General features: G+C 40.8%; 1 protein-coding gene across 17 annotated transcripts in view; it reads right to left on the bottom strand.

Annotated features, from left to right (window-relative positions):
• The window catches only part of CPVL (carboxypeptidase vitellogenic like), a 267444-nt gene that overhangs the window by 243401 nt on the left and 2460 nt on the right, over positions 1–21583 (bottom strand). For 10 of the 17 annotated variants that reach the window (XM_058446171.1, XM_058446165.1, XM_058446168.1 and 7 more), the window contains exons 2-3: positions 9723–9841; positions 8398–8459 (exon numbers count right to left, since the gene is read on the bottom strand). The gene's annotated coding sequence lies outside the window, so the exon portion shown is untranslated. Of the gene's footprint in view, positions 1–6830; positions 7240–8397; positions 8460–9722; positions 10983–18308; positions 18565–21049; positions 21199–21583 lie in introns of those variants that run through there. The other 7 variants (XM_032758454.2, XM_058446182.1, XM_058446134.1 and 4 more) reach the window with 6 other exon arrangements.

Genomic DNA, 21583 nt, shown 5'->3' with positions numbered 1-21583 from the left:
CTTCTTTGTACAGAGTTTAAGGTCAGAGACTTTTAATGTGGACTGGAAAGACAAACTCTAAAACCTTAAGGGGCACTATTAAATCAAATTCCACAAACTAAATACTTGTCCAGAGATGAAAAATTCAGAGTATAGCAGTTGTTGCAGGCTAAATCCAAGCATATGACATAATTTAGAAATCTACCAGTATGTCTCCAGAGGATGCTTTTTCATTTTTCCACAATATAATACATGCCTATCAAATCCATCTAACATTATTGAATCCATCACTTTTTAAAAAATGAAGCTGTTGTAGCTGAAGCTTTCAAGCATGCCCTCACATATAGTTCTTACAAATGGACTTAAGAGCTGATTTGGAGGGAAGCCCCCAATTCCCATATGTTTGACTTTAAAGAACAATCCAGCTGTATCTGAAGTAATTGTCCTCCTCAATAGAGTGCGCAATGTAGGGTGCAGTGGATGGTACACAGGAGAAAAAACTCCTGGAATGGTGGAGACAGCCCCCTAGTCAGCCAGATGGGCCAAATCAGATGTAAGGTCAGCAGTATCACGTTTATATGCTTGGATTACATTGCCACCTAGAGGGAACCCAGGAAGTACCTAGGTTTCCATATATGGGGGGATTCCTGCAATGATTCAGTCCTTTAATGGGGCATCTTACTATAAATCATTAAAACAGCACCACCTACTCTCTAGTATCTGGCCCACTGAGTTCTTGAAAGCATGGTTGCTGTGGGCATCACAGCTGATTTCCGTTAGTTGATTGGTCGCATCCAGTTGATCAACATTCTGCTCCAGGAACACTGTGACTTCTACACCTAGGCTCACCCTTGGTTATGATAGCATCAGTGTCTAAAGTTTTCTTAATATGCTATAACAATAATCTCTGTCTCATCTATCATCATGTTGCCACCCATTTATCATCCAAAAAAATTATTAAAAATAACCAAGCCTTCAGATTCAGGAAAACCATTGAAATCAATTTGATTTCCCTTGCAGCTGGGAAATGAATTTTAAATTATTCATGTTAACACCTTCCAGATAAATTGAATTTTTAGAATATTTAAGAAAAGCTTAGTAAAGTCCATCTTTGACATTAACAGATTCCTTTTTTTAAATATTAATTTCACATTAACCATTGCTTTTTGACATACGGTCGTCTGACCAACGATTTCAAGAATCATTAATGTTAATTGGGAAAGAAGTAAAACCTTAACATTTTAATATTATAAAACTTTTTTTTTCAACTTCTGTTTCCAGCTATATGACTCACTAGATATCTGGAGAAGCTTTTCTGCTACTTAAAAATGCTGGATAAGGCCGAGTGTGGTGGCTCACCAGCGTTTTGGGAGGCCGAGGCGGGTGGATCACCTGAGATCAGGAGATCGAGACCAGTGTGGCCAACATGGCGAAAACCTGTTTCTACTAAAAATACAAAAATTAGCTGGGCGTGGTGGTGGGTGCCTGTAATCCCAGCCACTCAGGAGCCTGGGGCAGGAGAATCGCTTGAACCCAGGAGGCAGAGGTTGCAGTGAGCTGAGATTGCACCACTGTACTCTAGCCTGGGCGACAGAGCAATATTCTGTATAAAAAAAAAAAAAAAAAAAAAGCGCTGGATGAGATAGTTTTTAAAAAAAAACATTTTTAAAAATGCACACCTAAGCTTATAGGAAAGTCAAGGAAGTCTTCTGAGGCCAGAAAACTAAGCAGGAACCCAGAGAAAAAAAGCCCTGTAGTTGGCATTGCCCTGAATGCATCTGCCAGGTGCTGGTAGCCTCCAGTGGGGGCCTAACTTTCTGCAGCCATATAATTTATCCTCCAGCCCACAGTGATTATGAAGTGAAAGGTGGTGCTATTAATAATACACGAGGATTTCTGCTCCTGCTTGGGAAATAGAAAGCTACGAGAGAATGTCACCCTCATCCTAACAACAAGAAAATGATGAACGGTGTACAATATTATAACTTTCTTTCCTTAAACTCATCAGAGACTTGAGGTCACAAGGCAACCAGGAAAGTAAACTTCAAAGGATAAAAAGCATCTCTAAAGAGAGGCAGGATATGGAATTGTTGCACCTTTGGCAGAGTATGGGAGGGAGGGGGGTTGCCATGGAGTGAGTAAGAAGAAATATTTTTTAAAAAATAATGAATTCCTTACTTTGGCAGGCTGAGGCGGGCAGATCGCTTGAGGTCAGGTGCCCAGCCTGTCCAACATGGTGAAACCCTGTCTCTACCAAAAAAAAAAAAATTAGTCGAGTGTGGTGGTTCGTGCCTGTAATCCCATGTAATTCCATCTACCTGGGGGGCTGAGGCACTAGAATTACTTGGACCCGGGAGGTGGAGGCTGCAGTGAGCTGAGATCATGCCACTGCACTCCAGCCTGGGCGACAGAGGGAGACTGTCTCAAAAAAAAAAAAAAAAAAAAAAAGAATTTCTAAAGACTGAGTATGCACTCATATCTCATATTAATTTAGAATAACTGAGAGGCCCAGACACAAGCGGAGTTCACACACACTCCCAAGCTTCTCTTCATAGTCTCCATGGGGAAAAGGGGGTGCTCTTGAGGAAGACTAGGGCAGGGCAAAAGGCTGGAGAGACCCCCCCTTTGGTGGCACAGGATATAGGAGGAGGTGGCTGCCCCCACACCTTGATGCTCCTCTCATGGGAGCAAAAGCCTTAATTAGGCTGTCAGGAAGAAGCAGCAAGCCCTTGAGAAGCAAAGCCCTCTGCCTCTGGAGGCGGGGCAGCAATCCCGTCTTTCCATATTTTGGTATGCAGGCACAGATCTGCTTCTGGGGAAAGGATAGAAGCAAAAGCCATCAGTCCCTGAGGAGAGACAGTAAAGCTTTTCGAGGCCTGGAGGCCACACCAGTAGATAGCCAAGGGCTGCTTCTCCCCCCAGAGGGACAGGAACCTGGCCAGACAAGGGACAGGTTGCTCAGCTGATTAGCCACAGGGGCACAAAGCAGGATGGAACATGGTAGAGAGTGGATTTGGAAGGGGCAGAAAAAAATACCCAACACAATGATTAAAGAATTTCGAGAGTCCAGGTACGGTGACTCATGCCTGTAATCGCAGCACTTTGGGAGGCCGATGTGGGCGGATCACCTGAGGTCAGGAGTTCAAGATCAGCCCGGCCAACATGGTGAAAACCCATCTATGCTAAAGATACTAAATTAGCTGGGCATGGTGGCACACACCTGTAATCCCAGCTACTTGGGAGGCTGAGGCAGGAGCATTGCTTGAACCCGAGAGGTGGAGGTTGCAGTGAGCCAAGATTGTGCCATTGCACTCCAGCCTGGGCAAAAAAGAGCAAAACTCTGTCTCAAAAAAAAAAAAAAAAAAGAATTTTTAGAGAGATACAGGAACAAGAAGCTAGAAGAGAGACACAAAATAACCAAACAAAATTCTATAAATGAAAAATATAAAAATTGTATTCATTTCAGTTGATAAGCAGCAAATTAGATAATGATATGGTTTGGCTGTGTCCCCACCCAAATCTCATCTGAATTATAGCTCCCATAATTCCCATATGTTGTGGGAGGGACCCAGTGGGAGATGATTCAATCTTTGGGGTGCTTCCCCCATATTGTTCTCATGGCAGTGAATAAGTCTCACGAGATGTGATTATTTCTTTTTCTTTTTTTTTTTTTTTTTTTTGAGACGGGGCCTCTCTCTGTCTCCCAGGCTGGAATGTAGTGGCACAATCTCTGCTCACTGCAACCTCTGACTCCTGGGTTCAAGTGATTCTCGTGCCTCAGCCCCCTCAGTAGCTGGGATTACAGGCGCATGCCACCATGCCTGATTAATTTTTTGTATTTTCAGTAGAGAGGGGGTTTCACCATATTGGCAAGGCTGGTCTCAAACTCCGGACTTCAGGTTTTCTGCCCGCCTTGGCCTCCCAAAGTGCTGGGATTATAGGCATGAGCTACCACGCCCGGCTGAGATCTGATGATTTTATAAGGCATTTCCCCTTTCACTTGGCTCTCATTCTGTCTCTTGCCTGTCACCATGTAAGACACTCCTTGCTCTTCCACCGTGATTGTGAGGCCTCCCCAGCCGTATGGAACTGTGAGTCAATTTTTCCTCTTACCTTTATAGATTACCAATCTTGAGTATGTCTTTATTAGCAGCATGAGAACAGATTAACACAGATAAATTGATTGATAGCCAACAGGAAGGAGAGTAGTAGAAGATAAGTTACCCAAGCAGAGCATAGGGAAAAAAACAAAACAAAAAACAGTGAAAAATATGAAAGAAGGGTTAGGAAGTATTGAGTGAAAAAGTCTAACATATCTAATTCACTGACATTTTAGGACAGATTAGGCAATATTCAAAGAGATCATGACCATTTTCCATAATTGAAAAAAAGACCAGCCAGGTGCGGTGGCTCACACCTGTAATCCCAGCACTTTGGGAGGCCGAGGCCAGCAGACCACGAGGTCAGGAGATTGAGACCATCCTGACTAACACGGTGAAACCCCATCTCTACTAAAAATACAAAAAATTAGCAAGGCGTGGTGGTGGGCACCTGTAGTCCCAGCTACTAGGGAGGCTGAGGCAGGAGAATGGCGTGAACCTGGGAGGCGGAGCTTGCAGTGAGCCAAGATCACGCCACTGCACTCCAGCCCAGGCGACAGAGCAAGACTCCATCTCAAAAAAAAAAAAAAAAAAAAAGATAAAAGAAAAAAAAGACCACGACTATTTATTTACTCTGACTACAAAGATCCAGAAGAGGAGTCAAGAAGGCCAATAGGTCCTGAGGTCCTGAGCAGGATAAATAAAAATAAAGTCACATTTAGATACAGTGTAGGAAAGCTTCAGATTCTCCCAAACAGAGAGGAAAAAGAAAAAAATGCCAAAAAGAAATAATAACTAGATTAATAGTGGACTTCTTATTGGCAAGAAAATATGTCAGAACACAATGGGTATGTCTTTATTAGCAGTATGTCTCTTCAAATTGCTGAAGGAAATTAACTGTCAGTTTGAATCCTATACAAATCTAACTTTGATTCCAAAGGAAAGACAAAGTAAAGACATTTATAGACAAAAATCGAAAGGGATTACTACTAAGACACCTTTACAAAGAAGCTTTAAAAGGATATATTTTAGGAAGAAAAAAGAATACAAAAGGAAGATATACAAGAAAGAATTTTGAGCCAAGAAAATGGGAAACCTCTGTTTAAACCTAAATTAACATTGACAGTATAAAACAACAAATAATGGCTAACTTCTGGTGTTTGAAACAGGAGATTGAGCTGAAATACTAGAAGGAAGAGCATATAAATAGGAAGCCACGAAGGAAAGGGAAAGCAACCTCCTGCTCTTTGATCATTGGTCAGAATGGTAAGAATATGGATAAACATTAGGCTTGGTTAGCTTGTATGTTAAAATGCCTAGGTTAACTTCTAAATGAATAGAAACAGTGTTTATACTTCCAAATAAATACAGAGAAAATGGGAATAAAAAAATCATTTAATACAAAAGAAAGCAAGAAAGAGAGGGGAGAAAATATAGAAGGAAGAGACAAATATAAAATAATTATCTCCTTAAAAATATTTTTAGTTTAGTGAACATTGTCTTCTAGCACAGAGACACTAAAAAATTTATTCACTGGGAAACTTATTCCTTTCTAATCTTCAGATTGCTTAAAGTAATTTATACCTATATAGGAGATCGTTTTCTTTTTCTTTTTTCTTTCTTTCTTTTTTTGTTTTATTTTGTTTTGTTTTTAGACAGAGTCTCACTCTGTCATCCAGGCTGGAGTGCAGTGGTGCTATCTCTGCTCACTGCAACCTCTGACTCCCGGGTTCAAGCAATTCTCCTGCCGCAATCTCCTGAGTAGCTGGGATTACAGGTGCAGACCACCACGCTGGGCTAATTTTTGTATTTTTAGTAGAGATGGGGTTTCACCATGTTGGCCAGCCTGGTCTCAAACTCCTGACCTCAAGTCATCTGCCTGCCTTGGCCTCCCAAAGTGCTGGGATTACAGGCGTGATCCACCGTGCCTGGCCTCCCTTTTCTTTTTTTTTTTTTGAATTTACTGGCTTTTCCTCTGTCCCCTCATTTTTTCTCTCTCTCTTTTCCTTCTTCCATCTGTTTATCTATCTGTCCATCTGTTAATATCTACCCATTTATCTGTCTGTCCATCCATCCATCTGTGCAGTCATCCATCCATCCATCCACTTTACCATCTATACCCTAACCCTCTTTCCTTCTGAACACCTACCCATCTCATTATGCTCCCACCTATCTGTTCTTTCATTCATTCACTTTATAACCAAAATCTTTTTTTCCAACCCAGACCTCTCTCCAAACCTTGCTATTTGACATCTCCTTAGACATTTCATAGGTGCCTCAAACTTCACAGGTCCCAAACACAACCCTCGGTTCCATCCCCACACAAAGTTCCCCATCCCCAAGCCTTCACCATCACAGCAAGTGGCACCGCCAACCATTTAACTGCTCAGCTAAAAACCTAGGAGTAACCTTGATGATTGTTTATCTCATGCCTCACATTCCATCATCAGCAAGTGTTGTCAGATTCTACCCTAAGTCTGATGGTGTCTTGCCATCTCCACTGGTACTATCCTCTGTCCACACCATCGTCCTTTCTTTGAAACCACTGGAATAGTCACATAGCCACTGTGCACCCTGCTCTTCTTACTATCCTTTTCTACAGCTGCCAAAGTGATCTTTTCAGTATGAATCAGAACATGTTATCCCCTTCCTAAAAGCTTCTGTGGCTTCCTATTGTGTCTAGAAATAAACAGAAAATCTCCACTATGACCCACGTGGCTGCTAGGATCTGGCATCTACTCAGCCTCTGACCTGGTCTTCCTCTGCGTGCTGTTTCATTCCTTTGACACCAGCTCCACTGGCCGCCTTTCCTGTTCCTCTAACACGCCCAGCTCGTGTCTGACTCAGACCTTTAGATCTGCTGTTCCCTCCTCCAGACCTGCAAGATCAAGTCTCTGCTGAAATGTCACATCCTCTGAGAGACGTTGCCTGACATGCTGTTTTATGTTCATCTGAACATTATTTTTCAGCATTTGAAGCTATCTTTTTAAAAAAACAGTTCATTGTCTGTGCCTCTTGAGGCAGGGACTTTGTTTATTGTTATATTCTCAGGGTCTATACCTATGCCTGGATCATAGTAGGGGCTCAGTTATTGTTTGTTGAATGACTATTTGGCATTAATTAATTAATTTCACAACTTGGAGTGGAATAAGCCATCTGCATTGATATGAAAAATGACTTAAATCCCTATGATATATCAAATTGAGGCAAATAATCAGCCAATAAAAATGCGTTTGCCACTAATTTGACCAATCAAAGGTTAACTAGTATGTAAAGAGTTATTACAAACTAATAAAAATAACAGTAACACACCAGTTAAGGGGCATTATAGTCCAGGCAGGACCCCACCTACCAGAGCTAACCAGCATTTGCACCTCCTCAGTCATGGTTTTGAGGTCTCCTACCTCCTTAGGATTATAGGGGACCTAGCACCTCTCGTGTTGTCAGAAAACAGGAGGCGATCCTCCAATATTGTGCTGACACACTTACAGTCCTCATGGGCCCTTTGAAAACAGCCCCTCCATTTTCTTTTTGCCAAGCTTGGGCATAAGGCTTATTTGTGTTAGGCCATGCTGCCATCTTGGGAGAACCCTTCAGAAGGCTCCATCCCCTCACACAGCACTGCATGAGAGTGGGCATGGGATGCCATCCTTAAGAACCACCCCATCCCACTCCAAGTCATGAGGAAGAGTGCTCCCTTCACTCTTTGCTAGATCAGTTCTGCCTTCCTTCCCACACAGTGTCGGCCTTCCTCAGTCAGCCTTGTTGGAGAAAAGACTCCTGAATGCTCTGCACAGAAACTCAGGCTGAAGTTTTGCAGTCTGAGAACTTTTTGACCACTCTCAGATGCTAGAAAACCCAGGAACCCAGACTCAACACAAATTCTTCAGGAGTGAGAAGAAAAGATTCTGACACTTGTCCTAAGTCTGCTTCATAAGCAAGAACAAGGCAGATGTTAGTAACACAAATGATTATTTTGCTATATATCCTTTGCCAAATAGAATTACTCTGGTACATGTAAATAAATATTCTCCTTTTTCTAAGTAGAGAAACCATCAATAATTACCAGGTTTTTTACTTCTCAAATTACAAAATACTTAATAGCTATTCTATTTTATATCAATGCAAAACACGGGTAAGAACTGGACATTTGTGGAGGGGCTATATAGCATTTATTAGGTTCATTTGTTTTCTTATACTTTGCAAAACTGAGTTAGTGCATGTGAGGATTTATTTATTATTGCAAGCAAATCAACTTAAGTATTACAAACAAAAAATCTAATCACTGTCTTATTTTGAAAGCATTAAGATAACTTACATTGCTAAGCATTCTGTTGATCTTTTGTTATTTGTCTTGTATTTTCAAATGATTATATTTCCCTGCAGATAGTGGAAATATCAATGAGAAATAAGATGATGTAGGTTATTTCATTTCCAAATATTCACATATTATGCTTACATGTGTTTCATTCTTAATATTCCGAAGTCAATCTGTTCCCCAATAGTTTTTTTTATTAGAAAGGAAAATATTTCACATCAAACATTTTAATAATGCTGTGAATCAAATTTAAAATATTTTTAAAATGTGATAAAGTACCAATAGTGACATCTAGGCCAGGCGTGGTGGCTCACGCCTATAATCCCAGCACTTTGGGAGGCTGAGGCAGGCAGATCACAAGGTCAGGACAGATACAGGCTGTCCTGACTAACATGGTGAAACCCCATCTCTACTAAAAGTACAAAAAATTAGCCAGGTGTGGTGGCACATGCCTGTAGTCCCAGCTACTCAGGAGGCTGAGGCAGGAGAATTGCTTGAACCTAGGAGGTGGAGGTTGCAGTGAGCTGAGATCAAGCCACTGCACTCCAGCCTGGGTGACAGAGCGAGATTCCATCTCAAAAAAAAAAAAAAAAAGTCATCTAAATTGATATAAAAATGACTTAAAGCTGTATAAATCAAATTAAGGCAAATAATGAGCCAATAAAAATACCTTTGCCACAAATTTGACCAATTAAAGGTTATTATGATTACTATGTAAAGAGTTATTACAAATTAATAAGAAGAACACTAACACACTAATTAATGGGCACTAGAGTCCAATGATTAAGAGCTCAGGCTCTGGAGTCAGAGCTGGGTTCAAATCCAGGCCCTGTCACATTCTGTGTGATGTTGGACAAGACTCGTATCATCCATATACCTCTTAGAGTTCTAATTTGTAATACGGAGATAAGCCTGACTGTTTGCAGTGTAATTGAAAAGAGTATGCCAGATCATATGTGAACAACTCTTGGTGCCAATTACTGGTATTCAGCACTTTCTCTTATTTTGCCAAAAGATATGAATAGGCAGTTTGCAAAAGAAGAAATACAAATGACTAGTAGACATAAGCAAAAAGTTAATCTCCCTAGTAATCAGTTAGATACAAATGAATACAGCAATGGGAGGCCATTTTTTCCTAGGGAATTTGCGTTTTAAAATATATTGTAATTCTCAATCATGATATAGGTGGTGAGTTCTGGAAGGAATATAAATTCAGACAATATTTCCAGAAGGCAGCTTGGCAATTTTTATCTAGTGCTTTAAACATTTTCATAGCCTTTGACCAAGGCTTCAGCTATTGCTCTACTCCAGCAGGCGTTACTCACATTGTAGTTTGAACTGGGGCTCCTGGCAGCAACATTTATATAGAATACACGGTGTTTGGTGGCTCCTAGGGTTGTGCAGCTGGTGCCCCTGAACATGTCACTGACATGTTCAATCAAGCCTAAGAAAATAAACAGAAAGGCACATATAGATTTATGTGTAAGGATGTTTGTCCAAGAGTAATTCAAGAAAAGCCAAAAACTGTAAAACAAACTAAATTTCAATCAGTGGAGGAATAACAACATGAATTATTGTAGGTTAATAGAAAGGAATTTTATATTGCCATTAAAAGTCACATTAGGAATTTATAATGACACAGGAAATAATCGTACAAGTTCATTCCAAAAGGAAAGTAGCTTTATTATTGCCTCCAACTAGAAAAGTAAAACGTACTCATTTTAAAAATTACACAATCTAGAAAAACTAAATAGACACTAATGATCTTAACATTCCAAAATAGACATTTTTTATATAGGTCCTAACAAACTTTTTTCCACATGAATGTTCATATTGCTATGTAATGTAAACTGCAAAAATCAGGCTGTTAAACTGCTAATTCCCAAGGAGGGGGACAAGTACCAAAGTATTTATTCATGGTGGAGGGAATATGGATGATTTCTTTTTTGTTTTACTTATCTCTTTTTTGCCTCTAACATGTCTACAGTAAGCATGGATTACTTTATAAGCAAAACATCTTAAATAACATAAATGCCGTAAATGACTTTTTCTTACTTAAATTATGACTATTTCTTTCAGTGCTCTGAAAGATGGAATATTTTTTAAAAAGACAATATTCCTTTTGCAAAATGAGAACTAACATTAATCGTTGTGCCGTCTTCCTCTTAATGAAAACCTGCAAATGCATATGCAAATGAGCTGAACTTCTATTATAAGACGGTGACAGGATGCTCTACAGAAGAGAAGGTAATGATAGAGTTTGAAAAATAGGAGCGCAGAGGAAGGTTAGCAGGGGTGGAATCTTTCTATTCAATGCCTTAAAAGAGTTGTATTAATCTGATAGTGTTCCACCTACCAATAATGAAATAAGATCATAAGCAGCATTAAAAAACAAAAGCTCCTCATTGTGATATGACACATAGAGTGTAGCAGAATAGGGCTATGGGGACCCAGATCAAAATGAAAAAGTAGAAAGTTGTAATATTCTTCAGACATTTTCATAAGTCCTGCCAGATCATCCTATTTAACTACTTGACAAGTTTAGTCTGTATTACCCACGTTAAACTTCCTAGGGTATTTTTATCCAATATCACACATTTGGATCAAAACTTTAAAATATCAATTCAACATTCAAATACTTTGCCTACACAATTACATACACTCATGTCTAAAAATACAAATTGAGTAAACCCGATGTCCCTCAAGATTGTTAGCATTCAGCACACAAAGATTTAATGTCAAAAGAGGGTCTGAAGCATTAAGGTTCTTAAATATAACTGTCCCAAGGAGAATTGGAGGTAGGCTTATAGGAAATTAAATTCCCTGGACAGGGTAGATGAGAATAGAGGCAGCATCCTATTGTGTTAATCCCGTTTCTGCCCTTTCGTGTGGAAAATCATGACAGCCTGCTGCCTTTAAATGGCTTGAGAATCCAGAACAAAGATAAACACTCAGCTGGATTCTACATTTTTGAAATTCTAGTACAGGAAAGATTCTTGGGTTAGAGAAGGGATATATGAAAACAGCAAAGCACCATCACTGCCCTCCAGAATCTTCCCATTGTATGAGAGAGACAGGTACGAAGGCAACTGGAAAACATGGCAGACTTTTTTTTTTTTTGAGATGGAGTTTCGCTTTTGTTGCCTAGGCTGGAGTGCAATGGCGCAATCTTGGCTCATTGTAACCTCCACCTCCCAGGTTCAAGCGATTCTCCTGCCTCAGCCTCCTGAGTAGCTGGGGTTACAGGCATGTGCCAACATGCCTGGCTAATTTTGTATTTTCAGTAGAGACAGGGTTTCTCCATGTTGGTCAGGCTGGTCTCAAACTCGCAATCTCAGGTGATCTGCCCACCTTGGCCTCCCAAAGTGCTGGGATTACAGGTGTGAGCCACCGTGCCTGGCCTTTTTTTTTTTTTTTTTTTTTTTTTGAGACAGGGTCTTGCTCTGTTGCCCAGGTTGGAGTGAGGTGGCATGATCTCGGCTCACTGCAACTTTTGTCTCTTGGGTTAAAACAATTCTCATGCCTCAGCCTCCCAAGTAGCTGGGTTTACAAGTGTGCGCCACCACACCTGGCTAACTTTTGTATTTTTAGTAGAGATAGGGTTTCACGATGTTGGCCAGGCTGGTCTCAAACTTCTGGCCTCAAGTGGTCTGCCGGTCTCGGCCTCCCAAAGTACTAGGATTACAGGCATGAGCCACCACACCTGGCCCAGAATTTTTTAAATGCTGAAATGGTGGCATTCTCTAGAGAAAGAGAACCAATAAGAGAGAGATATATAAAAGATATATGTATAGGATATATGATCTATGTAGATTAGATATAGATTAATAGGAGATACATATGCAGTCAACCTTCCATATTTGTAGGTTCCACACCCATGCATTCAACCAACCAAAAATGTTAGAAAAAACAATAAAAATTACAACACTTAAAAATAATACAAATAAAAAACAATGGAGGATAACAAGGAGTTACACAGCATTTACATAGTATAGGCATTGTAAGTAATCTAGAGATGATTCAAAGTATACAGGAGGCTATGCATATGTTATCTGCAAATACTACACTATTTTATATAAGACACTTGGGCATGTGCAGATTTTGATATCTGAGTGGGGGTTCTGGATCCAATCTCCCATGGATACCAAAGGACTACTAACTGTACAGGAGATACGGATAGATGATAGATAGATAGATGGATAAAAGAGATATTTATAGAAGAACTATATATAGGAGATATACATATACAATCTACATATAAGACATATAGTGGATATATATGATATATATATTTAGGAATATTATATATGGTATATCTCATATCTCATACATCTATATATCTCATATATATATTTATATGAGAAAATATATGACTATATGAGATATACAGATAGGAGAGATTTAGTATATACAATTGGCTCACTGATTAAGGAGCAAGTCCCAGATCTGCAGGATGACTTGGCATGTAAGAGACCCAGGAGAACTGATGGTATGGTTCCTGTCAAGACAGCAGGCTGGAACCCCAGGAAGAGCCAATGTTTCAGTTTGAATCTGAAGGCAGGAAAACAGCTGACGGTCCAAAGGCCATCAGGAGAGTTTTCTCTTACTCTCAAGGGAGGGTCAGCCTTTCTGTTTTCTCCAGACTTTCAACTGATGTGATGCGGCCCATCTACATACTGGGGGACAATCTGCATTACTCGGTGTGCTGATTTAAATGTTAACTTCATCCAAAAACTCACAGAAACACCCAGAAATAATGTTTGACCACACACCTGGGCACCCCACAGCCCAATCAAGTTGACACATAAGATTAAGCATCACACCAGAGTTAACCACTGTAAACATTGTGGTTTACTTAATTTTTCACCCTTTCAATGCCAGCCCTGAGGAGTGGGAGTGTGGATAAGGATAAAAATCTTTGGGTATAAAGAGTCAGCTAAAATACTTTTGCCTCTCTGTTGCTGCCGCCGTTGAGAGTGGACGGTAAGTGCATTCGTCTGTGATACCACCTCTTTCTGTCCAAGCTGAGGGTTTTATTTTCATATATTCAGAACACATAAGAAGTTGTGAGATATTTTTTCTCCAAACCAATTTTTCTAGCTGTGGTGTGAAGTATTTCTCAGGCATAAATGTCACCTTTCAACCCCATCTGAGCTGAAAATCCCATTTCTAATCTTCTTTATGATTGAGAAATGATAGAGTGGATTTGCTGGAAAACATCTGCCTCGCTGACAGCTGGCTGTTCTTGTGGGAGTGACCCTAAAGTAAGTGCCTATTGTTCATGCTTATTCATTGAGAAGTATACTTTAAAGATCATAACATGGACCAAAATTTGAAGAAGAATTGCCCCACATTGACTGAGAAAATTTCATGCTAATGTTAGATTTTATTCTATTTTCTCATATCATGATGTCTGTGGTTATATGATCTTGATAAGAATTTGATTCCCTCTTTTTCCTTCATGACCAGAGACAATCCTGGCAAAATCATGGAGCAACATTAGCTCTCACTATTTCCAGCCAAACTCTTCAACAATACAATCTGTTCTCTGAATCTCTTTCTCTTATCAAACCTTAGCAGCATATCAAAATCACCTGGGAATTAAAAAAAAAAAAGGCTGATGTTTGGTTTCTACCTTCTGCCACCCTCAGATTCTGATTTGTTTATTCTGGAGTGTGATCTTGGCATTGGGATGTCTAAAAGCCTTCCGAGTGATTCTCATATATACCCCGAGTTGCAAACCATCCGCTAGGACCTTTATTACTCAAAATTATTCACGTCACCTCCAAGCTTGTTGGAAGTTTAGAGGCCTGACTGAGAACTGCTGGATGTGAATCTGCATTTTAGCAAGACCAATGTGTAGATATATTAAAGGTTGCACAGCCCTGTCCTATGTGTTGGTCCCTCCTTGGAATTAAATTTAGCTTTTAGGGATAGGGAAACTCACCCATGTGAAAATCGTTATTTTATTTAATTCCTTCAGTTCCCCAGAGGTGATCAAATTATGGCAGATGCTCACTGTATTGTTTGAGTAAGTTTAAGAAGTAAAAGTTCTAACTATGGAACTCTGAGCAACTGGAAGTTGAACAGGATGGAGTTTTTGATTAGGGAATAATTTTGATCCCTTGAAATCCCTGCACTCAGGCAAATGAATTCTTAGTCTCCCTATACTATGCCTGTCCTTGCCAGGGCCCTTGGGGTCAGGAGTACAAGTCCTATGAGTTCCCGGAGCCTGGCCTGCCCCAAAGTTTATGTTTTAGGCAAAAAAAAAAAAAAAAAATGACAGTATCATCCTAGGTTCATACTGAAAAACATAAGTAGGCCATGCGTGTTGGCTCACGCCTGTACCAGCACTTTGGGAGGCCAAGGTGGATAGATTACTTGGGTCCAGGAGTCTGAGACAAGCCTGGACAACATTGCAAAACCCTGTCTCCACTAAAAATTTTAAAAAGCGGCCACGTGCCTGTAGTCCCAGCTGCTTGGGAGGCTGAGGAGGGAGGATGGATTCAGCCCAGGAGGTCGAGGCTGCAGCAGTGAGCTGTGATTGCGTCACTGTACTGCAGCCTGGGTGACAGAGATGAAAGGAAAGGAAAGGAAAGAAAGAAAGGGAGGAAGGGAGGGAGGGAGGAAGGAAGGAAGAGAGGGAGGAAGGGAGGGAGGGAGGGAGGAAGGGAGGGAGAGGGAGAGAAGGAAGGAAAAATAAAAATAAAAACATGAGTATTCAAGCAAAGAACATGTATTTTAAAGACTTCTCACCTGACTAAAGTCGCTAACAGGAAAATACTTACCATAACAGCAGGCTGAAATTTCAAGTAAAAACTAAAGGGTAATTTTTTTTTTTTTAGTGTGTATTGGAATGAATCAGCCAAAGGTGGGTTCAAATTAATGCATGTAACCTTGATAAATTACTTACTCTAATTTTTTGTTTTCTTAACCAAAAAGAGGAGGGATGATAATAACTACAGCTAGAGTTGTTGAGCATTTTAATTAAGATATTATATAAGTTTTCTAGCCTCAGTTTCCCCAAATGGAAAATGAGGATAACAATTCTCACTTCAGGATTGTTATGGGTATATGATAATGTATACAAAGTGTTTAGCATGATCCTGGCACATAGTAAATGATTACTTAAGGAGAGTGACTTTTCTATATCACTAATGGCAGAAAACATGGTGAGAGTGGTCATAATAGTTGCAGCAGTAGTAGTGGTCATCAAATGTTGGTTTCCACTCCTTCATCTTATAGGGGCCAAATTTGGCAGAGAGCTTAAGTAATCTGTCTATACTTTTATTGAAATCTACTTTGAAATTCCACCAGGTTTCTCACCCAATGGGACTGGGTGGGGAAATGTCCAAATGTAAGACATTGTCATCTAGTGGTGTGTGTGTGTGTGTGTGTGTGTGTATGTGTGTGTGTGACAGAGAGAGAGAACTGGAGAGAGAAAGAGAGCACTTGAGTGTACTCTGTTATATTATATATGCCACTTCCTAAAGATTCTGATGTATGGCCAGGCGCGGTGGCTCATGCCTGTAATCCCAGCACTTTGGGAGGCCGAGGTGGGTGGATCACCTCCTGAGGTCAGGAGTTTGAGATCAGCCTGGCCAACATGGAGAAACCCCATCTCTACTAAAAATACAAAAATTAGCTGAGTGTGGTGATGTAATCCCACCTGTAATCCCAGCTACTCAGGAGGCTGAGGCAGGAGAATTGCTTGAACCAGGGAGGCAGAGGTTGCAATGAGCCGAGATTGCACTGTTGCACTCCAGCCTGGGCAATAAGAGCAAGACTCCCTCTCAAAAAATAAAAATAAAAAAAGATCCTGATGTATTGTCAACATCCACCCTTTCCCCAGGAATTAATATACAGTTAAAAACTACCTGCTGTGCAGAATATAATTGAGTGCTAATAATATTATTGTTGGGCATACATTCATTTACATAAATATGAGGTATATTATTATCTCCATTTTACCTGATGAGGAGACTGAGAATGTGAAAGGTTATTTGTCCAAGGTCACCAAAGTATCTGTAGCTAAATTAGGATTTGAACTCAGATTTATCTTCAAAGCCCAAGCCTGGCTCATATGTCTTAATATACTCACATAGAGGTGATGTAACACGGGGGTGGTAGGGAGAGATGAAAATTACTTTTGCATCACACCTTAATTCTCACAGATTACTCCAGAAAAGCAGATGTGAGCACGCTATACTTTGCTCTAAGGAAGAGAGGCCACCTAGAATTCCTAACTGGACTTCTACGCTTTAGACACTATATTACATCTATCACTTCATTCCATCATCACAAAGTCTGTAAATAGGGATTATTATCCCGTTTTAGAGATCAAGAATATAAGATTAAATAATTTGCTCAGGGTCACACAGCTAATAAATGATGAGCTAGGATTGAAGCCCAGGTCTTTTTGACTCCATAAATACATATTAAACTTTCCTGGAATCATTTTTTCATGCTTTGTTTTACAGACAATCTGGAATATTTGTAAAAGGCCAAAATATGTTTTCTGTATCAGAATATTGGCTCAGATATTGTGTCTGTTAGCTTTCCTTCAATGCCCATTTACTCTCCCTTTTTCTTTTTTTTTTTTTAAAAAAAAGAGGATTTCTGTTTTGTTATTGAACCTATAGCTGCTACAGGGAAAGAAATGAAAATATTGATTCAGATTTTCTTGGGGAGTGAAGGCAGAGGACATTCAGAGTACAAGATCTGCTCGGTTCCCTGGGCTGACAAGCTAAAACTGTGGATAAGAAAATGCCAGCTGTCTAGAAATAGTCTTTGAGGCTTGATTTTGGACGTTTTGTTAAAAACAACAACAACAACAAAACTGCTGAAAAGAAAGTCGCCACCAGCATGGATAATACCTATAATTCCCAAACAGAAATCATTTCTATAGCTATTTTAAAAATTTGTCTCAGTTGAAATGTAAACGTCACAAGAAGGAGTCAAGGTTGTTTTGTAGGATCCCCCACAGCAGTTTTCCTCATACCTTTTTTTTTTTTTTGAGACAGAATCTTGCTCTGTCACCCAAGCTGGAATACAGTGACACAATCTCAGCTCACTGCAACCTCCGCCTCCCGGGTTCAAGCAATTCTCCTGTCTCAGCCTCTCGAGTAGCTGACATTACAGGCACACACCATCACGCCTGGCTAATTTTTATCTTTTTAGTAGATACGGGGTTTCACTATGTTGGCCAGGCTGGTCTCGAACTCCTGACCTCGAATAGATCTGCCCACCTCAGCCTCCCAAAGTGCTGGGATTACAGGCGTGAGCCACCGCGCCCAGCCAGTTTCCCTCGTATCTTTATTCCCCAGGCCTCGTATACTCCCTGGCACATAATGAGTGCTTAGTCAACATGACTGAGTGAATTAATGAATGCTTGAATAAATTAACAGGTAGTAGAGAATGAATACATTGGATACCGTTATGAAGGCAAATTTTCATAGAAAAAGAGCATAAAGCCATAGGAACCCCCCCAGAAGACACGAAAAACAAACTCACTCCCTGCTTTTGCCCAGAGCAGGCTTACAGCTGGCTTCGCTTTAGTTTATCCTAGATTTCTCTTAGGACATTGAGGACAGAAAAGATGTTTGTAACCTAAAATGTCAGGGAACAAAGCCAGAAGGTGCAACATGCAGAAGAAAACATGTTCCATGAGTTTCTGAATGCTATCCTGTTTTTCTCTTCAAACAGAAAGAAAAACTCTCTCTCTCTCTCTCCCCGCCCCCCCCCCCCCCCTTCTCCCTCTCTGTCTTTCCAGTCAAAGAGACTGCCGCTGATGGCCTTAAGTGTCTGCATGTGCCGATCTGATCCGCCCAAGCTAAGTGGCCAAATAGGATACTCCAGGCAATACCCCTGAGCCCCCCTGCAGCTCAGTGAGAAAGACGATGCGGGAATACCTGTGCCTGCGTCGTGTGCCGCCACTAGGGGTCCCCAGCAGCAGGCGATGTGAACTGGGAATTGGGTAGCAGAGGCGGCCTCCCTTTGTCTGCACCCCAGGTGTGGACCCTCTTTGTTCAGAGGCAGGGCCGCTACCTGCGGCGTCTGAGCTGCCTGCTCATTAATCCATCCTGGGCCGTCTGTGCACCTCCTGAGGAAACAGCGGGTTTCTCAGCTCCTGCCCCTAGTGACGCCTGCCTCAGAAGAGCCAATGCGTTCTCTTTCTCAGGACTCGGTGTCTTTGTATTTGAAATAAGGCTTAAACTACAGAGCGAAATATTTCTCACTACAGCAAAAGAGCATTTTGATGTTGAGAAATTGATGGCAAAAAGACCACTTTCAGGGTACGGTAGAGTATTTGCCATAAAATATTTAAAGCTAGTTGACGAATAGCCCTGCTATTCTCCTGTGAATGCCGACCACTGGATTAATCTTGAAAGTAAGGAATACAGTATTTCATTCTGTGTTTAGCACAGGGAAAGGGAATGACCTTCACTAAGAAACACCCCAGAGTGCCTGCAGTGAGGGAGCACAGCTCCTGCTACAACAGCCACATTCACCCTGCAGTGCTTTCTCCTCTGCTTTTAAACTTCAAAAGAATGGTGAAACAAAATAAATTACACCACCATAAGAGCTACCCTGCAAACAATAAATCATGTGAGTTGTAATAGCCGGTGATGGAGGGTGGGGTGGGGATTGCAAATATTTACTCCATCAAGATTTTATTCTTATGTTTCACCATTTCAGTCTTTTTTGTTCACAGCAAAGATAGTATCCTTACATGACCATCAAGTTCTTTTTTTGCTGCAGATGTGTTACTCATTGTCTTGTAGCTCAGTGTTCACAGCTACTAACATGGAAAGTAACTGGCATACAAGAGAACCATTTACAGATGTCCTTAATTTGCTCATTTATTCAATGAGTAAACAATTGAACAACATCCACTGAGCACCTATTGTGTGCAAAGTATGGTAGACAATACAGGGGCTGGGCAAACAAGGATCCTGCCCCACCATGCTTTTTTTTTTTTCTGAGACAAGGCCTCACTCTGTCTCCCAGGCTGGGGTGCAGCGGCATCATCATAGCTCACTGCATCCTTGAACTTCTGGACTCAAGCAATTCTCCCCGCTCAGCCTTCCAAGTAGCTAGGACTACAGGTTTACTACAATGCCTGGCTAATTTATTTTTTATGTTTTTAGAGATGAGGTCTGATGTTGCTCAGGATGGTCTCAAACTCCTGGCCTCAAGGGACCTTCCCACCTCAACTTACTGAGTCACTGGGATTATAGGCTTGAGCCACCAGGCCAAGCCCGCTATTAATGGACTAAGGAAATGAAATATATACCAAAAGTACCATTAAAATAAGGCAGAGCATGAGATCTGCCCATTGAGAGGTACAGTAGATGGACCAGAGAAATGCAGCAGCAGAAGAGTTATTTTCTGCCTTGGGAATCAGGGAAGACTTTCCAGAGAAGGTGCATTCTGGTTGAACCCTTTCGGTATGTAGGATGGGAAGCAGGAAGGAATGGCAGAATCCAGTGCTGCTAGCCCCAAGGGCATAGGCCAACGTGAAAGAAGGTTGCCTTTGTGAAAGGCGGGAACAGAGATTAGATTGGAAAGGTAAGTTTGGAAGGCTTTGAATGCCAGGTGAAAGCTAAGTTAAAACAAAATGATAATTTTTATTCTTAAGAAGACCACATTATCCACAAGACTCCTTTTATCCCATAAGTCTTTTAATATTTGAAGAAAAAGGCAGAAATGTCTTTTAAAATTCTACTTTCCAAACACTTAAGATTTCTGTAGCACCAATATTCTCCTTTCCACTGGCAAATAGGTATTACCTAGAATTAAGGCAACACATAAATGAATAAAATAGATGATAACTTTTTCATTGTTCCATTTGGAGAAATACTTTAGAAGGTCCACAAACATATCCCTGAGCCTACCAAAGAGGGACGTTAGCATTTTATTTCTAGCATGTCCTGATAACTTACTGATACTAAACATTTTTGCAAGGAGCAGCCAGCCTTCAGGCTCCTGAATCTAAGAAGGATGATAGTGAATGATTATTCATGTTGAGTTTTCTCCATTGATTATGGCTTTATCAATCCAGATGATCAATCAACTTTCAGATTTTAGTTCTGAACCTGGAGCTTTCTGTTTGGTATTCAAAATAATGGGTGTCAAAGTTATAGCTCATATCCTACCGACAGACTGGGCCTCCCCCACCAGCACATCTCTGTTCAGCAAGCGTTCTTTGGCCTTGTATCCCTCTTCTGGCCCCAGGATCCAGGAAAACATGAGTCTCAGCTTTTTTCTACTTCTGTACAGCACAGGGCCTTCAGGTGGTGCCTTCACAGCAAATACACCCTGTCCCTTCATCTGTCAATTTAGGACAATAAAAATAATCTGCCTCACAGAGCCATGCTTTACTTTCTCCAGTTAAAACTCTATGAAGGCAAATATGAGTATCCAAACTGCAGAAACAGAATCTGTTGTCCTTTTGTGAAATTTCAGAGATGAATAATGAAACCTGTTACCCTATTGCACAATTTGGGACAAGAAATATAAGCCATAGGTTTGAAGATAAGACATTTCCCCCTAGTAGAACACGCCACAGTTGATTAGTTATCTCCAGATGCAATGAAGAAAGCAAAAATTTTTCAAACTATACATTCCTTCCTTAAAGTGAGCAACTTACAATCACTTTGGAACACAAACTTCATGCCAGGTACACTGCAGCTTTCCACATAGCATCTTATTTAATCTTCACGGCATCTTGTGTTATCAGATTTTTGTGGCAGGTGTAGAAACTGAGGCTCAGTAGGTCTAAGTAATTTGCTCAAGTTCATAGCTAAGTGACAGAACCAGAGTTTGAACCCAGTTGTCTTCAAAGCCCAGATGGTAAAATTCTACCCGGGCGACATAGCCAAGTCAGTCCACCATCTAAAGATCTGGGGGGGGTACATAGTTTACTAGTCAAACAAGTAAGTGCTGTTTTTTATCAGAAGAACTCTGGGGAAACAGTAAGTTCCTTCTGATCTGATCAACAAGCCAAGTGTGTCATGAGTCACATGTCCCTGAAGGCTCCAGATTGGGAACTGCATCATTTCGTGCAGTCTACAAAATGAAGGATAGTGGTAGGGGGCTGGGAAAATGGGGGCGCTTGGGTCTCCTTAGACCAGCCAGGGCTGTTTCAAGGTCCATACAGTTGAGGGGTAGGAAGATACAGTAC

The sequence above is a fragment of the Hylobates moloch genome, unplaced genomic scaffold (assembly GCF_009828535.3).
Source record: "Hylobates moloch isolate HMO894 unplaced genomic scaffold, HMol_V3 SCAFFOLD_1, whole genome shotgun sequence".
Lineage (NCBI taxonomy): Eukaryota > Metazoa > Chordata > Mammalia > Primates > Hylobatidae > Hylobates > Hylobates moloch.
The sequence above is the reverse complement of the archived record's forward strand: the minus strand, read 5'-3'. Positions and strand labels throughout refer to the sequence as shown.